At 41.3% G+C, this 21,450-nt stretch overlaps 1 protein-coding gene across 3 annotated transcripts in view; it reads left to right on the top strand.

Annotated features, from left to right (window-relative positions):
• Positions 1–8,637: 8,637 nt before the first annotated feature.
• Positions 8,638–21,450, top strand: part of Alpk1 (alpha kinase 1) — a 102,072-nt gene continuing 89,259 nt past the window's right edge. Inside the window, exon 1 of one of the 3 annotated variants that reach the window (XM_076933242.1) lies at positions 8,638–8,925. The gene's annotated coding sequence lies outside the window, so the exon portion shown is untranslated. The remainder of the gene's footprint in view (positions 8,926–21,450) is intronic. The other 2 variants (XM_076933241.1, XM_034501260.2) reach the window with 2 other exon arrangements.

Here is a 21,450-nt window from a genome sequence, read left to right as displayed (position 1 = left end):
TTCTAGTCGTCCTGTCCTCCCTGCTTGGGGATCTGCATACCAATTCTCACAGTCATTCCATGGAAACCACTTATTTGTCTGGACTCTGTCCTTAATGTCAGGGGAGGTAGGTCTTTTTCTGTGACAATAAAATGATGTGGACTCTTGTGGCCAGTCTACTGGAGGGCTGTTTTTTTGGTCTGTCTTTCTTTCTCTCTCTCTCTCTTTCTTTCTTTCTTTCTTTCTTTCTTTCTTTCTTTCTTTCTTTCTTTCTTTCCTTCTTTCTTCTTCTTCTTCTTCTTTTTTTTTCAAATTCTGCTGGGAAGCCAAGGCTGGGCCTTTTAAGTGAGGCAGATTCCAGTAAGGGATGTAATCTCCTTGGTTAATGATCAACATTTATTCTTTCTTCTTGGAAGAAGAGACAGCCACGGTATCTTCTTTCGACTGAGCAGTATCAAAGCAGGTGAAAGATAAGATGTTGCCAGTTGATTGTGCCAAATAAACTCACGCAATAAAATAACGTTAAAAAATGGAGTTTCTGCTCTCCAATCTCTTTGTTGTTAACAGTTTTATGTTTAGACAAGGTTTTATCATGTAGCTCAGGCAAGCTTCCAACTCAAAATCCTTCTGCCTCAGCCTTCATGAATACCAGCGTCGTGATCCTGCTCCATCACTCTGAACTCTTTAATCTTCAAAGTTGAAGAAAATGTAGAAAAAAAAAAAACAAAGAGTAAAAGAGTGATAAAGCAAGTGGTGACTATAATCAACAAGTGTTAACATGAGTACTGAAATCACATAGAAACCTCTGCTTTATGCCATTAATATGTAAGTAGGGGCTATTAATAACACCGACAGAGAAGATACAGGCTAAAATTCGGGATGCCAGAGAGCATTCTCTTCACTTCCCGGAACTGTCGGGCTTGATTGATCCAGAATGAAACTTTAAGTAAGCTGGTAGGTCGACATTAGAATCCAATCTCAGTCACTGTGGCTTGACCCTGACAACTAGTTAAAAATAATGGATCTGAAAACTGAAGAGGAGCCTGTGGTCAGCAAGAATCAGGCGGGAGTGTGCACCTCAGAGTTCCTGGTGCCTCGGGGCCTGAGGAATACTTGGCTGGAGCTGCTGGTACTGGCCTCTGCTTATCAGTTCAGATAGTCACAGTATCGTTCAGGTAATCTCTGCTAGCTTCACTTCTTGACAAGTGGCAGAAGGTCCAGAATGAGTCTAAAGCCGTGACTTGGACAAAAAACAAACAGAAATGTGCCCGATTGTTTCTATAATTTCAGTTTGTTGAGTCTTCTGAAGATCCCCAGAGGACATGCAGGAAATAAATGATCTTAAACCACTCATCCCCAAATTAGGCCATCTTTTCTAATTAGACCTTATTGCTGTCCATTCCTATGAGATCATTAAAAAGCAGTTTTTAAATGAGATTATTTCACAAAGTTACCTCTGATTTTGATGATGATGATGATGATTAAAAGTCAAATCTTAGGCAGTCCCTCTAGTTAGCTGGGCCCAGCATGTGCTGCTCTTATGAATGGGCTAAAGGAAAACAGAAAGAATGTGACTTAAATATCCTGCATCAACATGACTGTTGGAATTCATGTTTGGTTTTTTCTTTTGCCTCCTCCACCTCCTTTTTTTCTTAATTCTTTCTCCCCACCCCCTTTCTCAACTTCTATAGTACCCTTAAAGGAAATAGCAAAACAGAAAACCCCTTTCCCTGTATAGCTTGGCCTCAGATTCATGCTCTTCCTGTCACGGTCTACCCAGTGGTACTGTGGCCAGTTGTGGTTTCCTTTTTTGAAAGGGGACCAAAAATTCATCTTTTTTCTTTTTTTTTGGTTGTGAGCCATTTCTCCAGCCCACAAATCCATCTATCTTTCTGTCAAGATGACCTCAAGGAGTGAGGCTCTTTGCACTAGGAGCTGCTCATGGCTGCCAGTATCTCCTTTCCAGTGACTTTACTGAACCTCAACTGACTTTTACCGTTAGCCTCCCTTGACTGAGCCAAAGGCTCAGGGTGGTGTGGGCTCGTAGGAAGTACACTGAGACTGAGCTCAGCTCTTTAGGGAAGTGGATACTCCAAGAGCTAAGCCTGAATTGTTTACTAAGTCAAAAGCTGGCAGCATCATATATGTTCTTGATACAAAAAGGGGTTTCCCAACATTATGTTGAGTGACTTAGTATTTAATGTGAAAATAATATCAAATACCCACAGCTCAGCACATTCCTATCAATCCTTCTACAATTTGAAATACACAAATTCTACTTCTGTTTAAAAATTAGGTAAAAGTTTTTCAAAGCTCTCCTGTTCCATTGATATTGTCACTGGATCTGTCCCTGCCCCCATCATCGCTGCCAATCCCCATGATATGGGTTGCACATAATTCCTCATTACAACACTTAGTTATGTGACAGCTTCAGCCAAGTGCTTCTGACTTTAGAGTCAAGAACATAAGAAAGGGGTTGTGGAATCTCCCTCTGCGGCTAAGGAAAGCACTGAGGCCAGTTGTGTGTTGGGATGTCTTGAATAGAAGCCCAGAGAGGCCATTGTGTAAAGCTGTGAAGGTAAAGCCTGGATCGTGTTAAAAGACCCAAAGATGTCGGAGACACCAGAATTGTGAGATACCTGCTGAGGAAAGCTGCAAATCCAGTGTGGACCAGCCAGAAGGGGGGCGGGAGACAGAGAGACAGACAGAGAGAGAGAGACAGAAACAGAGAGAGAGAGAGAGAGAGAGAGAGAGAGAGAGAGAGAGAGAGAGAGGAAGAGAGAGAGAGAAAGAGAGAGAGAGAGGAAGAGAACACAGTAGAAAGGAGTTGGAGATCTGACGAGTACTTGGACATCAGAGATGGAGATGCAGAGTCTGGCGTTTACCCTGCTAGTTTTCGGTCTGCTTTGATCTAGTCTTTCCTCACTAAGCTCTCTGTCTCTGCTTTTGGAATGGTAGCATATATCATGTGCCACTGTATGTTGGAAGTATGTGCTTATTTATTTTGATTTCACAGGTGGGTTGCAATTTTTCTCCTTACATCTCCCAAGAGACTTTGAACTTTGGACTTTGAAATAGTGTTAAGACTGTTGCACGCTAGGAACTTTTGAAGTTGGACTAAATGCAATTTTGCCTGTGGGGGCCAGAGAGCAAAATGTAGTTGTTTACATAAGAATGTCCCCCATAGGCTCACGTATTTGAATGCTTGGTCATCAGGGAGTGGCACTACTTGAGAGGGATTAGGAGGTGTGGCCTTGGAGTAGGTGTGGCCTTGGAGTAGATGTGGCTTTGTTGAAGGAAGTGTGTCACTGTGGGTGTGCTTTGGGGTTTCAGAAGCCCACATCAGTCTCTCTCTTCCCACTGCCTCTGGATCTAGATGTAGAATTCTCAGCTATTTCTCCAGGAACTCTTCTGCCTCCATGTCGCCATGCTCCCTACCATGAGAATGGACCAGATCCGGAAACTGTAAGCCAGCCCCAATTAAATGCTTTCTTTTATAAAAATTGCTGTGGTCATAGTATGTCTTCACAGAAACAGAACACTGACTAACACAGTTATTTGAGGTTCAGGAAACATTTTCATGGAAAGTTTTTTTTTTTTTTTTTAAATTTTGACAGGATCTCTACACTTTCTACATAATCCTGCATTCACTATGAAGACCAGGTTGGCCTCAGACTCAGAGAGATCAGCCTGCCTCTGTCTCCCAAGTGTTGGAACTGAAGGCATGCATAGCCATGCTCAGCTATGACTAGAATCTCAACTAGCTTTTAGGTGCTTTTGAAAGGGTTAAAAATTTTCAAAAACTCCTAACAGGCAGAGCAGAACCAAGAGTGCAGGTCAGCTTGGTTGTGAGCTCTGTGTTTCAGGAACTTGGCTAACCACAAGATAGATGGTTGGTTACGAATAGGCTCTTTGAGAATAGCCTATACAAAATGTTCCCCATGACTGTTCCTTGGACCTTGTCACAAACTGAATAATGGGCTGGGACTTTCCACAGATACTCTCCAATAACCCTCCTTCACTCCCCCTGGGTTGTGGTTTTCCCCCTGAGTTGTGGTTTTTGGCTTTAAATTCTCTCTGTCTCCAAAGCCCCGGGGTCAGGCCCCACTTCCCCTGCGTGGGTCATGGGTCTTGACCTCAACATGTTGACCAAAATATACCTCTTGCTGATTACATCAAGTTCGGTGTCTTGTGAGTTACTGGGTGACCGCAAATTCCTGAGGCTTGGGTGAGGTCCTCCCTTCGTGGGGGCCTTACACTTTCTCCACTCTACAATTGTCCCTATTTCACTTAAGCAATATAGGAAGCCTGGTTTTAGTAATATCACATAGAAAACACGAGAAAGTTGTTTGGCCCTCTCTGGTCTTGAGATGTCTGATACTTGTTTTCTCTTTAAGGATTTACCCTCCCTCCCCCCCCACACACTTCTTTGCCTACCTGAGTCCCTCAGATTGTGTGTGATTCAGTTCAGGAGTGCCTTGCCTCCTAGCTGGGGGTTCTGCCTTTTGACAGTGTGCAGAGTTCCCTAGTAACTCATCTAACTCCCTTTTCCCATTAATTTCGTCTCCTCTTTCCATGAGGAGGGAAAAACCCATGACCAGAATAAGATGTCATCATTGTAACTGTACTTCTAATTGGTCTTTGATTCACCTAAAAGGAGGCAGATCTAGTCTAGACCGAACCAGGTAAATTCTTCAAAGGTGTCAGATACATGAGCTTCTGCTAGCCAGGATGCTCTCATGTCCTTCTCTGTTTTCCTCTCCATCATCCTCTACTGACCCCTCCTACTCACTGAAACTGTGGTCCAAACCATCCCCACTCCTACCTGCCCCAGCTTCAGGCAGGCCTAGTGTCAAGGGTATGACCTTGATTAAATTCTTTGTCACCTTGTTTAAGTCCTTAGCCAATCTGCCTTTGAAGAAGAACTACATATAATGTGATTGGTCTTGTTTTATTTGAGGAACATAATTTTGTTGTTGCTGTTATTTTTCTTATGCCATTCTGGGCATTCCCCCCCCCCCCCAATTCTTTGTAGATCAGATTCTTCCTTTTCTTCATAAATCCTGTTTTAGGTCGAGTTCAGTGGTAGTGGCTTGTTAGACATGTGCCAAGTGCTGGATTTGATTCCCAGCACAAAGAGGTGAAGGAAGAAGACAAGGGGAAGGAAAAAAGGAGGAAGGGGAGGAGGGAGGAGAGAGGGGAGGAGGGAGAGGAGGAGAATGAAAAAAGAACAAAATCATCTAAGTCCTAGTATTATATTTATATTACTGAGTGACCTCTTCTCTCCATTCCCACCCTGCTCGTCTCTACCTACTCTAAGTTTGTTTTTTTTTCAATCACCTGTATATAATTTATTCCCATTATGCATATCTCTCATCCAGGCCTGTTTATTTCCACTGCTATCAAGATTAATTGAGCTAGCCATCAGTTGTGTCTAGACTACCACAATAGCTTCGGCATTCAGTTTCTTTAACCCTACCATTTCCCATAATCCGCACTTCCTATTGTAAGTTTTCTTTCTAAAATTTATGCCTTTATTATCATCTACCTGAAGGTTTTCCAAGACCTGCCAGTGGGCAGTGGGCAGAAGTGCGTGCTGATGATAGAGCACAAAGCACCCAGTGTCTGTGCTAACTCCTGCCCATATTCCAGGCTAACTCTTGGCCCCTTCTCCTCCACCCACCTGCCGCCATGGACCTTGAGGGCATGGCTTGTGTGCACTGTCAGCACCCACAGCCCCAAGGCAGCACGTGGCACAGCCAGACACTTCTGTCATGTTTACACACACGAATAAGTGAAAGAAGCTTGCTTCAGCATTTTATATTCAAAATTATAAAACCTAGATAATCGGAATAAGTATGGTAGGTCAGGCAGCTTTTCTAAGTGTACCTATAGTGTGCACCTCAGACATTTATGGTAAGTGAAGCTTTTGCATGTAACTTTCTACAGGGGGATGTTATGTTGGGAAACTCTCTGGAACTCAACGGTGTGATTAAAAATGAAACATCACATTTCATGTTTCTATGGCTCTGGGAATTTTGCCAGGAATGCTTATCACAGACAGACGTGGCTATCGTCCAGACTCTGTGAAGACAAATGACTCACGCACTGGTTTCTTCTCAGAGTCTTCTCATATGTCTGTGTATCCATTGCCTTCTTTTAGGTACTAAAATATCACTCCTTCTCCTCAAATAATTTCTTTTTTAAAATTTAACTTTATGTTTTTTACCTGTTCACTGCCCTCCTCCTAGGCACCTCTCCCACAATATTTCCCCACCCCTCCCCTTCTCCTCTGAGTGGGTGGGGCCCCTTGGGTATCCTTTCCCCCAACCCTTCTAAGTTAGGCACTTCCTCTCCCACTGAGGCCAGACAGGGCACCCCAGCTAGAAGAACATATCCCACATACAGGCAACAGCTTTTGGGATAGCTCCACTCCAGTTGTTCAGGACCCACATGAAGACTAAGCTGCACATCTGCTCCATATGTGCAGGGAGACCTAGGTCCAGCCTGTGTATGTTCTTTGGTTGCCAACATGGTTCAGTCTCTGAGAGCCCCCAAGGGTCCAGGCTAGTTGACTCTGTTGGTTTTCCTGTGGAGTCCCTATCTCCTTTGGCACCCCCACAATCCCTCCTCCTATTCTTCCATCAGACTCAAATAATTTCTAACACTTCCTTTACTCGCCTGCTCCCAAACAGGATTCTTAAAAAAAAAAAAAAAAGTCACATATATTGAAGTTGTTTGTTTTTTATTATAACTTTAAATAATTACAAAAGACCTCTGTGTGGTTTACCTAAACAAAACTCTACATATTCCCCTTCTTTTCTTTCTTTCTTTCTTTCTTTCTTTCTTTCTTTCTTTCTCTCTCTCTCTCTCTCTCTCTCTCTCTCTCTCTCTCTCTGTCTGTCTTTCTCTTTTCTTTTTTTCTTTTTTTTTCTCTTCTTGGGACCAGATCTCCCTATGTAGCCTTCTGGGACTCACTCTGTTTGCCAGACTGGCCTTGAACTCACAGATATTCATTTGCATATGCCCCACCTTCCAAGTGCTGAGATTAATGGTGTGTGCCACAAAGCCCATGCATATTTTTTTTAAAGGCCAAGCAAAATTATATGTTAAATAATGTGACACTCCCTAACATCTCCCTATAAAGGCATGGAGTCTTTTTTTTTTAACAATAGGAAACTTTATATCATTCTTCTGTCTCTCTAAGTCTCTGTTTCCATCTCATTTCCTTCATAGACTTTTCTCATAGTACAAAACTCACTCTTATATCTTTGTTTTCCTCATTTGTATATAATAAAAATGTATGTATTAAAATTATTTCTCTTCTTTGCTACAGACACTATTGAATAACCATTCTAAAGACTGACATATACAATGCTTACCACACATGTATTTTAATTTGTAATTGATTTAAAAGATAAATACAAAGGTGCATATTTGATGAATATAAAATAATAGAGTGCTATTTAAAAGTGCATTTCTCAATAAGATTTATGGTATTTAGAAATTAGTTAATAGACACACATTATCTATAGCTATAATAAAAGCAACATTCCAAGAAAGTACATACTTAAAAAAGGAAACTCTGTTTATATAAATAAATGGAAAGTTTGTTATAATGATTCTATGTTCTTACTTGAGCAACTTTTTTTTTCTCATTTTTTTTTCTTTTTTCCAAGACAGGGTTTCTGTGTGTAGCCCTGGCTGTCCTGGAACTCATTAATTGGACCACGCTGGCCTTGAACTCACAGAGATCTACCTGTCTCTATCTCCTAAGTGCTGGGATTAAAAGAGCACACCATCATTCTGACTGGTTGAACACCTTCTAAAGTCATAGATGAAGGATTATTGCCAATTGTAAATTAGTTCTTAGGCAATCTAGTTTTTGACTGTTTGGTTCATCCCTTCCACTTTGTTGGGAAGCAGAATTGGAATCTGTCCAACTGGCTAAATCATTTGGTGCCCAGGTGTGCAGCTATTTTCGTTCTTGTACCAAAGGCTTTACCCAAACCCATCCTGTTGGTATTAAGAGATCCATTCTTGCACTGGAGAGTTGGCTCAGTGGTTAAGAGTTGTTGTAAAGGACCCAGGTTCGATTCCCAGCACTCACAAGGAGGCTCACCACTTCCACAAGCACCAGTACATGTGGTGCACAGACATACGTGAAGACAAAGCACTCATACATATAAAATAGAAAAAAAATCTTAAAAAGAAATGAAAACCCATTTTTATTTTTTCTAAACTGCTTCAGCACAGCAGGCTTAGAAAGGATCAGGAAAGTTAAAATATTGTTGACCTCTTAACACTTTTCTAATAAAAATGTGTTTTGATAAACATTTTAACATCTTTTCACATACTTTTGACATGCTTTTGTCAAAACCTGAATCTCAGATTTCATTTGCTTCTCGTTGAAAGACAAACCAGACCTCAAACAAGTTCCTTTTCTTGTGAAAGTTCAGGGAAACTCCTTATTTGGACGAGGGCAGAGTGGAGTCATCCCAGAGTGAAAGAAGAGACGGCCAATGAGAAATCAGGAACATGATGATACTGTTTTGATGTCATCAAAAGACAAGCTTTCCTTGTCTCCTTTCTGTGGTCGATCTCAGAATTAGAGCACAGAGGAGAACTAGGTGTCGCAGAGGCACGTGTATCAAACATGTTTATTTGCACTGGAGATCAAGCTGGGGTTTTCCTGGTGGACCGTGCCAGACTCAGTAACACAACTCCCAGAATACCTTTCCCGCAGCAGTCCCTAACGGGGCGTGTCTGTGGTGGTGTTACACAAGCACGTTCTGAGCAAGGAAGGGCTTTCTTTTTAGATTCCCGTTTCCTGAAACAGAAGCGGTTGAGGAGAAACGCTGTGTTTCCGGGAGGTTGTGCCGGAATTAAAGATCTTCCGAGTCAGGCTGCTGCTCTTAAGTGTTTCTCCCCTTCTCTGGCATAAAAGTGAGTATCAGCTTTCAAATGAGAACTTGCAGGAGGTGCGGTGCAGATGCTCGCAGGATGGGGGCGGCAGAGTTTCCTCAAAGTGATTGCTGTGGACTCAGTAGCCCGCGCCACCTCTAACTCTATTGCTGTTAAGTAACTCTGGAGCCCTAAGGAAGTTCTAGAAGTTCCTCAGAAGGGACAGGGGGAGAAGAGAGCAGAGGAAGGGCTTCCTACAAAATAGTAGGCTTCAGTTGGTGTGGAGGGGAATAATATGAACCCTTTTTTAAAAATATAAGTATTAATAGCAATGCACTTAGTCACAGAACTTGTCAGACCTGCTATCCTTATTGCTCACAAAATCAGTGTTTGATGAGGGCATTAGAGGATTGTGGGGATTACTTATTTGAAACTGGGTTTGGAGCCATCATACAAGCTTCCTTGTATGATGGAGTCGGTGATTTCTCGCCAGGACACAGCTGCATGGATGTCACTCTACACACTTGGGAAGGAAGGATGGAAATTCTAGGTGTGGACAAGATATGGTTAAAAAGAAAGCATGTATAAAAAAATAAAATTTCTTTGCGTGTCTAGGTAAAATGGCCCTTTCATTAAAATTTTTTTAACATTTGAAAGTAGTACTCTAGCCTGGAAAGTCAAATATTAAAATCTCTGAAGTTGTTAGTATTTAGATCGGGTACCAGCACAAAGGCAGGAGCAAATGAGCGAATTTTATGTCACAGCACAACGTCACCTCCTTCCTAATACTTGCTTCTTTTTCTTAAAAAAAAATTGTGCCTCTAATACTCCTAAAAATGCCAATATTGACTTTTTCCTGGCTGAGACCTCATAGCTAAAAAATATTTCAAAATTTCCTCTGTCTACTTATTTGTTGTTTCTGGTCAAGTCTGCACGTGTCTCCATGCACCTTACTTTGTCCTTAATGTTCCTGAACATTGAGAGCATTAGTGAGTCAACTGCAAACTGAGTCACTCTGTCCCCAAAGTATAATACCCATCCTACCGATTTTACATGACACCCTTCCCACTAAAGCGTTAGATTACATTCTTAGTTTAACATGTATTAAACATCTTATGGTTAGTTCTGAAGATATGGCTCTGTGGGAAAAAGTACTTGTAATCAAGCCTGATGACCTGGGTTCAGTCCCTGGTGCCTGCATGGTGGGCGGAGAGATACCATTCTCACATGTCCTCTGACCTCCATGTGGGCTGTGTAGGGAGGGGGAGGGGCAGAGAGCCGAAAAACACGGCCACACATTGAATGTCCCTGATTTGAAATACTTGCACTTGAAGTATTTTGCAGTTTGAAGTTACATATACAGAATAAGATATTTTTGGCAAAGACAGTCAACTAACAAAATCCACTTCTATTTCTTCCATGTATACGCATAACCTGAAGGTAATTTTATAGACTTGTATATACCATGAGCTCAGATATGGCGTTTTGCACTTGTGACATTAAGTCAGGGCTCAAAAACCTTCAGAGTTCTGTTTCCTTTTGGATTTCAGATTCTCAAGTTCGGAGCCTTCAACCTGTAGTTGACGTTTCTTGTGTCTGTCTGTCTGTCTGTCTGTCTGCACCGTGATCCCTTCATAGTTTTCACTGAAGTCTACTTAATGTTAGTTTGTAGACAGGGAAAAAAGGGTAGGAATAGAAACTTTGCCTGCTATGTGTGCCAACAGCACCCTAGTCAGACTCTTTGTCTGACCTCCATAACCTGGACACATTCATTTGTGAGAGTTAATATTGTGTCTATATTTAATTGTCATATCTTGCATCCCAGAGTGTGTCTTTGCCTCGCTCGGGGAAGCCCCGCTTAGGATCTCCCCTGACCCAGTTAGTCTGTTTACTGCAGAGCCTCCCATTGATACATAAGCATCCAGCATCTGTCAAATGGCAAGAAAATCCTGCCTCACCGTATCTTTCATATGTGATATATATAAACATTTTAGAACTTTAGCATGGTTTCTTTTCTTTCCTCATGGTATTTCGTTAACATAGCCTATACTTAAAGTTCAGACACTGCAGGCTGTCATTTTCCAAAGTAACCGTATCAAGGGAAATTTTCTCTCTGAGTCACATCCTCCAATAATTATAAAGACAGGGGGCACTGTGAGGGGCACTGATGAATCAGACTTGATGGCTATTTCTGTATGAGTTGCTGGTGGCTTTAATACTGAGTCAGGCTTGGTGATTATTTTTGTGTGAGTTGCTGCTTATGGCTTTAATAACTCTTCTGTGTCCAGGCTTTCTATCCCCTCTCCTTCTCTGGTGGGTAAGAGAGACGGGCATGAGGATGTTGAGCTGTGGGGGTAGTTTGTCAGGGCCTCTCAGCAGCCATGAGAGAAACTGTCGGCACTCTGACTTCGTGCTGTGTGGACGACAGCCTCTGTCTATAGAGAGACTGAACATCTCTCCCAGTGTATTTCCACTCAGTAATATGACCATTCATCATGTTACGTCCAAGCAGATGATCTCAGGACCAACCTCATGAAGGACATAGGCACTGATGCCAATGTTACTTCCCCAAGCCACCTCTGCTCTTTCCCCTTGTCTCTAGACAATACTTCCTTTGGGTCGTGAGCTTTTCGACTCTTGAATGTTTCTTTACCCCTAACCCCACTTACTTTCTGAGTCAGATCCTGGAGTTAGCGTTACTAAGATACACCATAGCTCTCAATTTTACTCTTCCATACCCATAAATATATATATAAAAAAAAACCTTCCTCCTCTTTGTCTGTTATTTGTTTGGTATTGCGTCTGATAAGACCTCTAGGTTCTCGCTAACTTTTCAGAAAGGGTTATTAATACATGTTAAATTTACAAAAATTGTAATCAGTGCTATCAACCGACTACTATCATTCAACTGATGCTTTGAGTGTGTGCATTCATGCATGTGTGTGCACATGTGTGTAAGTGCATGTGTGTGCACATGTGTGTGTAAATGTGTGTACTCACGTGTGTGTGCATGCATGTCTGTAAACACTCATACATGTCCATGGAGGACAGAGGTAGAATTCAGGTTTTCTACTCTGTCACTGCCCACTGGTCAATGAAATGATTCAATGTCCCCAGGTAGGACAAAGAGGCACAGATTTCATTGCATTTCTCACAAGAACATGTCATTTAAAACCGTGTTTGCCACTTCTTTTTGGAAGTTTCCATTGAATATTGTGAACCACAGTTGACTGTTTACTTTGAGAAATAGAAGGGGAAAGAATCAAGCGATGAGTGAGAAGATTGCTGTGATCATTGTAAATAGAACGCACCGTTCATTGAGACATGCTTGTTGACTACGTCCTATGGGTCAGACTTTCTACTACAAATTGCACACGCTTTGTCTTGTTCAATACCGACTCAATTTTATGAGTGAGGCGCTCTTTTTATTTCCCCCTTCCCTTCTCCCTCTTGCTCTGGCCCCCGCTTGCTCCAGCCCCCGCTCGCTCTGGCCAAAAGTACACTGTGACTATCTTCAGACACCCATATGAGGGCATCAGATTTTATTATGGATAATTGTGAGCCACCATGTGGTTGCTGGGATTTGAACTCCTGACCTCCTGAAGAGCAGTTGGTGCTCTTAACCACCAGCATATGAGGCACTCTTATGAGTAGCACTTGCTCAAGAACCAGAAGGGATTTCCTTCTTACTGGCTGTTAGCACCACTCTGTTCCTCTTCCTCGTGTGCACAGGCCACCTGCAAGCCCAGTCACTTACACTGCTTTGTCAGTTGTCTGCATCTGCTCTATCAGAGCTGGCATTCCCTCCAGACCAGACATTTCCCAGGATGGGAGGCTTCTTTCCCCTTCTAACACTGGTCCTGGCCTTACCCACTCACTCCCACCCCACCACCAGCAGCCATGCAGGCTCTGGATTAGGATGCAAAGAATCTATTCCAGAGCCAGGCAGGGTGTGTGTGTGTGTGTGTGTGTGTGTGTGTGTGTGTGTGTGTGTGTGTCGGGGGAGAGATGACAAGTTTTAAAGAAAATCTGAAAGAAAGATAGAAGTTGGTAGATGCCAAAGTCACCCAAGTCCTTAACAAGAACACAAATGAGAAGAAATAGCAACGAAATGCAAAGTATCGTTTCTAAACACACCGGGGCATTTTAAATCAGACTGCTTGGGTACCCTCAACCAGGGAGTATTACATTAAAGTTATACTTTATAAATCCTCACTATAACTATTGTAGCTATGCTGAGAGATAAGGATATAAAAGATTTGTGATGATTATCTCTTGGTGGAACCATAATTAAGTCTTCTTTTCTTTCTTTCTTTTTATGCCAAACTTTCCGTGATAATAGTTTTTGCTTTGTAAGAATACAGTGTTTTAATTTTTTAGATTTATTTATTTTATTTTTATGTGTACACATATGCATGTGTGCCACACCTGTGCCTGGGACTGGAGGATGTCAGAAGAGGATGTTGGATCCCTGCAGCTACAGTTATGGATAGTTATAAGCTGCTATCTGGGTGTTGGACTCTGTAAGAGCAGCAGGTGCGCCTAACTACAGAGTCATCTCTCCAGCCCGAGAATACAATGTTTTAAAAGTCTATAGTTAAAACAAAACAAAACAAAACAAAACAAGAATCATTATGACTCTTGAAGACTTTTGTGACTTATTTCCCTCTCAGAAATCTGGGAACATACAGTGTGTTCTCTTTCCAGGTAGCTACAGTATATAAAAACAGAAGTCAGAGTAAAAGACAAGAGGGAAAAAAGTGTTACTATTATGCAACACGTGGCAGAAGTTCCACAGTGTCTTAACACAGCTATTCCTCAATAACGGTGGGTAAGAAAAAGCCTTTCAGATGGGAACTGCACATTCATGAAACAAAGTATCGAACTGTGAATGAGCTGGTTGCCCCGATCATTGTAAGTAGAATGCATCATTCATAGAGACATATCGAAGCAGAAGCAGCAGAGCTCGCATGGACTCCCAGCTGGGTTCTTTGCACAGGGTACAGGGTGTGTCCCTTCAGGTGCTTGCATCTGCTCTTTAGAACAGCAGTGGTCACATCCATGAGCAGGAAACATGGAGTCATTGATTGAGGCCTCTGTCCCGTTGGGATTTGTTTCTTTCACTCAGTACAAGACACCTACATTTGCCAGTGCTGTAGCATGGGTCCTTCCTTTTCATGCTCATTGTATGTATGTATGTATGTATGTATGTATGTATGTATGTACAAATTTGAGCTATCTGCTGATGATCTGTGAATGTATACGTTGCTTCTACCTTTTGGCTATTGCAAACATGATTGATATGTCACGATTATACAGCGGCATCTTTGAGACACTGCTTTCAATTCTTTGGAGGTTCATATTCACAAGTAGGATTGTTAGATCAGATGGTAATTTTCTTAAGGAATACAAGGGTTCCAACTTCTCCACTTCCTCCCCAACACTTGTGACTTTTCTCCTCATAGTAGATATCCCTAATGGGTGTGAGATATCTCACTGTGGTTTGGGTTTAGATTTCTGTAATGGTTAATGGCCATGAGGATCATTTTGTATTTTTGTTCATTTGTGTATCTTCCATGTCTATTTAAAGACTTACCCAGTATTTTAAAATTAGGTTATTTTTCTTGTGTGTTATTGAACAGTAGGTGCTCTTTATATATTATGGATATTAACTCCTTAGCAGAGATATGACTTATAAACATCATTCCCATTTTTGCAAGTCTCCATTCTGCTGATAGTATCTTTTGGCACACAGATGGTTTTAATTTTGAATCTTTCCTTTTCTTCTATCGCTTGTGCTTTTGATGTCTCACCCATGCAGTGATTTACAAGTCTAAGGTCACAAAGCTCCACTCCTATGTTTTTTTTCCCTAAGAGTTTTGTAATTTTAGTTCCTACATTTGAGCCTTTGCATCATTTGGGGGTAAAAAGGTAAAGATCTAACTTTTTTTTTTTTTTTTTTTTTTGCCGTGTGGTCATCTATTTTCCCCAACATCATTTACAGAAAAAGAATTGTACTTTTCTCCCTAAATGTTTACATCACACTTGTTGAAATCGCTTCACCACACGTATGGTGGTCTGCTCTGCAGCCTCTCCTTTGTCTGAACATTTGTATGTTATAATTTTTTATTGCAATAGCTCTGTGGTAAGTTTTATTTATTTTATTATTTTATGTGTATGAATGTTCTGCCCATGTGTATGATTGTGCACCAAGAGCATGCAGTTGCCCCAGAAGGCCAGAAAAGGATGTCAGATCCTCTGTAACTGGAGTCACACACTGCCGTGAGGAGCCATGCAGGCGTATGCTGGGGTCTGAGTCAGGACATCTGAAAGAGCAGCCAGGGCTCGCACCCCTCAGTCATCTGGGCAGCTGCTATAGCCAGCTTTAAAATTAGGAAGTATGAGGCTTCTAATTTTATCTTTCTTTTAAAAGATTGTTTTAGGTGTTCATTCAAGGATACTTCACTTTTTATGTGAGTGGTTTTGGTGAGTTTTTTTTTTTTATTTCATAAGAGTATCGGTGCTCTCAATAATTTTTTCATGTTTTAAATTTAAGTTAACATACAAAAGGATGCATTTTGCTGTGTCATTTTCATCCACATATATCGTGATTCATATTTATCTTCCTCCCTTTCATTTACTTAAAAAATAGCTGCTTTCACTACATAAGAAGAAATTTGTGTTTACTATATATTTACATATACTATTTATATTTGACATTGTGTTTACTATATATTTACATATAAAATTTATAGTATCTTACATTGTGTTTACTATTACATTCACTACATATTTATTGCAATTCAAACAACAATACAAAAGCATATTTTTCAATGATTAAGCACTACATAGTACACAATTGAACGAAAAATGGAAGGCTTGTAAATATTTTATTTCAAATCACAGGGTCTAGATGCTACAGGAGAGAAATCAGATTGGTAACACATCAGTTTTAGTGTACAGAATTTACACCAAGAAGAAAAGAATGCAAAAATTTTATTAAAGTATAGACCTGTATTAAGTTTGAGTAGTTACAGTGATTCTGAAATTTATTTACCTACTCAACAAGTATTTACTGATCTTTTTATACCCAGAGAACATGTATTACACAGAGCTTTTGCTTTTGGAGGAAATAAATACTAAGTAATTCAAAAAATTGAATGCACATCCAAACGTGTCATGAGTTTTCTCTCTCATTTGTGATTTTTGTATAAATCGAGGGAATAGTAGTGTTAGTCCCATTTAGATGCCAGTTAAACGAGGCTTGGGAGGATAGCTTTAGGAGCACAGCACTTGCCTATCAAGCCTGATGCTTAAGTTCACTCCTTAGTACCACCACATAAATGGCTACATTTAACAATATGTAACAAATAGATATTGATGACATTAAATGTCACTGCAGAAAACTGGACCATCTCATTGCAAGGCCAGGAGACAACTTCAAGGTCATCTGCTGTCAGCACTCGGGGTCTACTGTCAGCTTTTGCTTCGCTACTGGGGGTTTCTTTACGCTCTTAGAAGACAACTGGCTGTAAAGTGAACACAAATATCATGTTTGGCCATAGATTCCCTCTATTAGAGGCAATGACAAGCCTGAGAGAAAAGCTGATGATGTCACTAGATTAAGATGGAGAGAACACACTCCATCCATTTACCTACTCACAGCCCTGCATTGAGCTTCTTCAGTGCTGGGCACAAGATTAGGCAGGGAGATACAGAAGAGAACCTGTAGGATGCTGCTTCACCAGCAGGAGGCGCTGTCTCCTGGGAGGCAGGTAGATGATTAACTTCTGGTAGAAGGTGGTGTCAAATCCTGTCACAGAGTTGGAAGCAAAGCATAAAAAAAGCAAATGGGCAAGGGGGTGGGGTGAATATGGGCAAGGTGCAATGATATGTGTAAGAAATATCATGCTAGGGGCTGGTGAGATGGCTCAGTGGTTAAGAGAACTAGCTATTCTTCCAGAGGTCCCGAGGTCAATTCCCATCAGCCACAAAGTAGCTCATGACCATCTATAAAAGGGATCTGATGTCCTCTTCTGGGGCGCAGGTGTACATGCAGACAGAGTACTTGTATATAAATGAATAGATAAAATTTTTAAAAGTTTGAGAAATGTGCTAAAGTCCATTTATTTATACTACTTATATTACTAGTGCTGCTGCTGCTGCTGTTGCTAGAAAGCAGGTATAAAGGACATATTTCCAGGGCACTAAGGTCAGGTTCAATATTGCAGAACCTACACAAATGGCAGGTCATGCTAAACCCAGCTGTTTAATATATAATATACAAGGATACTTTAATGCCTCATAGCATTTTCTTTGGGTTGTCAAGAATTGAAGTGTATGCGCTTATGCTCCACCACCAGAGGGCGGCAGTGGTACTCTAGGAAGAAGAATGGATTTAAGCAGCTCTGAAACCGGTTTTCAAACAGGAACTCAAAGGGTAATGGGGAAGGCACAAATAGCCTGTGCTGACATCCTAGGTAGTACTCAGAATGGACTCACTTTTAATTCCAGAAACACAAGTGCTGAAATTTAAGGAAATCTTATGAAATGCCATAGTGTGATGAAGTAGCATCTGTGGAGATTTCTGTTAAATACAGATGAGGACTGAGATATTCTGAAAATTTTGCAAGTAGAAAAGGGTTAGAGAATGACTTAAAATTAAGATTTGGTGTCTTGTTGGAAGTATAGAGAGAGACTATAATAGTTGAAAAATAACAAAAAGCATCTTTATTTTCTTGGAACATTGCAGATGTTCTTGAAAAACAAAAGGGAATGTTTCCAACTTATGAACAGTGAGACAGGCAGAGCAGCAGCCTTACAGTGGTTTCCCATTAGAGCCCACACAGCTTTGCAAACACTGAACAGCAATGGTGGGCTTGTCTCAGAAGTACTAGAAACTAATACTAATATCAAGACATACTACTATTAGGTCCACAGAAGGAAACAAGACAGGTTATTTCTTTGCTGTCTTAGAAAATTATATTGTTTTGAGGAAGAAAAATATTTAATAGAACTGAATAATTTTCTAGTTATAGTTGAGAGAATTTTTTTTAATGAGAAAAAAAAGGAAGCCAGTCTACTGAAGTGCTCCAAGTCAGAGTTGATGTTGAAAGTGAAGTGAAATTGAAAGAGGATTCAAGGAGAAGCTATTTTAAGTTAGCTTTTGGTGTTGAGTGGATTGGGTTGGACTCCTGATCCTCCCGCTTCTAACTCCTGGGCACTAAGATTACAGTCAGTGCAGGTAATTCTCAGCTGTTGATTTTAAGGAGTGTGTGTGTGTGTGTGTGTGTGTGTGTGTGTGTGTGTGTTTCAATTCCAGAAACACATTTGCTAAAATTTAAGAAAAATCTTATGAAATACCGTAGTGTGACAAAGTAGCATTTGTCGAGATTTCTGTTAAGACTGAGGATGATGATTACATCTATCTATCTATCTATCTATCTATCTATCTATCTATCTATGTATCTATCTATCTATCTATGTATCTATCTATCATCTATCTATCTATCTATCTATCTATCTATCTATCTATCGAGAATGAATGGACAAGGGGCAAATTCTTGAAAATCGGGAAGTAATTGTTGCAACACCTTTGCCAGCTTACAGAGCTGTAAAACACCCCAAGTCCCCACCCCCACCTCCCCATGACTGTCAGCATGATTCAACTCCAAGTCAGGTGTCACTAACATAACCATAGCTGGACAACCTTTTCTTCAGTCACTCATCTCAAAGCCCTGATTCCAACCCCTGCCCTAAGCCCTTCTGTCCCCTGTGTTTACAGGCATCTTCTTTGCCCTCCCTAACTGCCAGTCTGCCGAGTCTGCCTACATTTTGCTGACCATGTGGGTTACTTGTGTTTTTACCAGTCCCTTAGACTTGTTCTGTCCCTTGTTCTTTCTGTCAGGTCATTTCCTGGACTTGGATTGACTGAGCAGATGAGGTCAAATTGGAGACAGTCCCCAGTTGGCTCTGACTGGTTATGGGTGATCCTCAGCTGGCTTCTCTGTCACACACCTCTGCTCTTTCATCCCCCTTCTCAGATTGTGTCCAGAACATCTATTTCAACCCCAAGCCCTCTATTCTAAGCCTTACCCATTCCTGCTACCTAATGGCCAGGTTTCCTTCTCTGAGGTTAAGGGTACCTGGCTCTCTAGGAAGAACTCTTGGGTTGCCTGTAAATCATCAGTCATTATTGTATCCTGCCCTCTGTCCTGGGGAAACAAATGTTCTGTTTGCATCCAAGCTCATTTCTGTTTTCTTAAGACAAAACCTCTTTTATAATTTCTTAGTCCAGTGAAAAAAGCTGAGTACTCAGTACTGGGGAGCAGGGAGTATTATGTAAGTTATTGATGCTTTTATGATGCAAATACTAATAAAGAAGATTTTTCTGTTGGTCAAAAGAAAAATCAAATTGATTTAAGTTGAGAAACAGCAGCACTGAATCTTATGGTTCAGCTTCCTCACGACTGCCGTTCTGACATAACTCCCTAAACAGTAGGAATAAAAAGGGGCACAATACGTGTCTAACAAGACAGCAGCGACAAGGTAAACACTCATCAGTCATAGGTAAATAAATAAGAAAGAGAGAATAAACTTTCTGTGTAAGCAGCCATGTATAAACTCTGAGGCTCCATCTTCTGTAGACCTCAAAAGCAGTTTGTCAACCGTGTGACCTGCAGATGGCGAGCTTGGATAATGGAAACACTGAGCAGTGCCAGCCTCCTGGAGCAAAAAGCTGGGATTTGTGTTTTGAAGAAAGAAAGAAAGAAAGAAAGAAAGAAAGAAAGAAAGAAAGAAAGAAAGAAAAGAAATAGAGAAAGGAAAAGAAAGAGAAGCAGGGGGAGGGGAGAGAGAGAAAGAGAGAGAGAAGAAAGAAAGAAAGAAAGAAAGAAAGAAAGAAAGAGAAAATGAAGAAACAGAAAGGATGAAAGGCACTAAATAAAACTTTTACATCAGTAAAGGTTGGTTGTAGGCTTGTGGTTCTACAACAAAAGGATTCCTTAGAGCGAACCTTCTCTGAAGAGACCATTCATCTGTCCGGGGAAGGGATTTTACTCTGTGACAAACACTGTTGAGGGGCTGGGAGGAAAGATCTGGCTGAGAGTCCACACTGGCTGCAGTGTCTGAGGTTACAGTGTCTGAGGCTGCAGTGTCTGAGGTTACAGTCAAGCAGAGACTGTAAGCAGCTTTGACGGCAGCAGCCTCACCGGTACTGAGTAACCCAAATCCAAGCTGTCTCCACAGTGTCTGTACCTTTTTATGTAGATAAATAATTACGCATGCTGCCGGTGCTTGCTCGGGGCCACTGTTGAATGTTTGTTCTTCTGACTCCCCAAGGTAACCCTTTAGAGACTAATTACCATGCTTTATTGGCATCATTTTTTTGCTGGCTGATAGAGCTTTCCCGAGTGACACACCGGGTGTTCAGCACTCCTAAGGAATCTGTGTCTTTAACACTCTCAAACAATCTAATTGTTCTACTTGGAAAACATTTTTCTCACTTACAAATTCTATCTCGGGGTAAGGTAGAATTTTTACCATCTCAAGCCACAAAGAAATATTTGTGAGTTTGTTGGGGGGAGCCAGCATGATTTTCCAAACTGTGCATGTCCTTGCAGTGGCCTGAGATGTTTTGTTGGTCCTTTCAGCTAGGAAAGCCCAGCAACTCCCCCAACATGATAGATGGGTGACCTTTTACTGCATTACGAATCAGGGTCACTGTTTCCAAAGAGCCTCTTGGCTTGTGGGTCAGGTGAAGGGACATCTCTAGGCTTCCATGGTCCGTCTGCCCAGCCATTTATCACAGGGCTGTAGTTATCACGCCTCCCCCCCCCCACACACACACACTGGGCTTCCCACCAATGCGTGCTTCTGCAGACCACACAACAGTGCGTTAATTATCTGTCTCTGCTTCTGTCTGGCATGTACCCTGGAAGAGGCTATACGGGTGGAAGAATAAATCCTTGCACTTGTATACGATAAGAGAGGGAATAGGGTGCTTATGGATATACCCAATATACCCAATATTAAACAATATTATTCCTCAGATATAGAAATAAATAAGTAAAATGTATTTAATTCAATTCATTTTTTTTCACATCAGATGCTCAAGAAGCTGAGTTAGAACAGAGCATGTGGTGACTTTTCCCCAGCATGTCTCCGGCGACCTTCATGTTTGCTTACTTAGAGCACTGTCCTTTCCTAAATCAGTGAGTTTCATGTCTTCAACGTAGAATCCTTAGCTCTCAGCATTGAGGTGGCATTGGTTTGCAGACAGCTTTTAAATCATGAGGTTACAGTTCACCTACAATATGGCAAACCCAGAAACTTCCGGAACAATTTGGAAATAATGCTATGCCAGAATGGATTTTGGTGGGTGTGGGACTAGAGAGAAAGATCAGCAGTTGAGAGCCTGCACCGACCTTACAAATGACCCAGCATTTGTCCTCAGCACCCACTTTAGACAGCATACAACCTGTGACTCCAGCACCAGGAGATCTGATACCTTTGGCTTCCACAGGCACCTACACTCCCCTGAACATACCCTGACACACACATACATAC

This window comes from Arvicanthis niloticus, chromosome 4, assembly GCF_011762505.2.
Source record: "Arvicanthis niloticus isolate mArvNil1 chromosome 4, mArvNil1.pat.X, whole genome shotgun sequence".
Lineage (NCBI taxonomy): Eukaryota > Metazoa > Chordata > Mammalia > Rodentia > Muridae > Arvicanthis > Arvicanthis niloticus.
The sequence above is the reverse complement of the archived record's forward strand: the minus strand, read 5'-3'. Positions and strand labels throughout refer to the sequence as shown.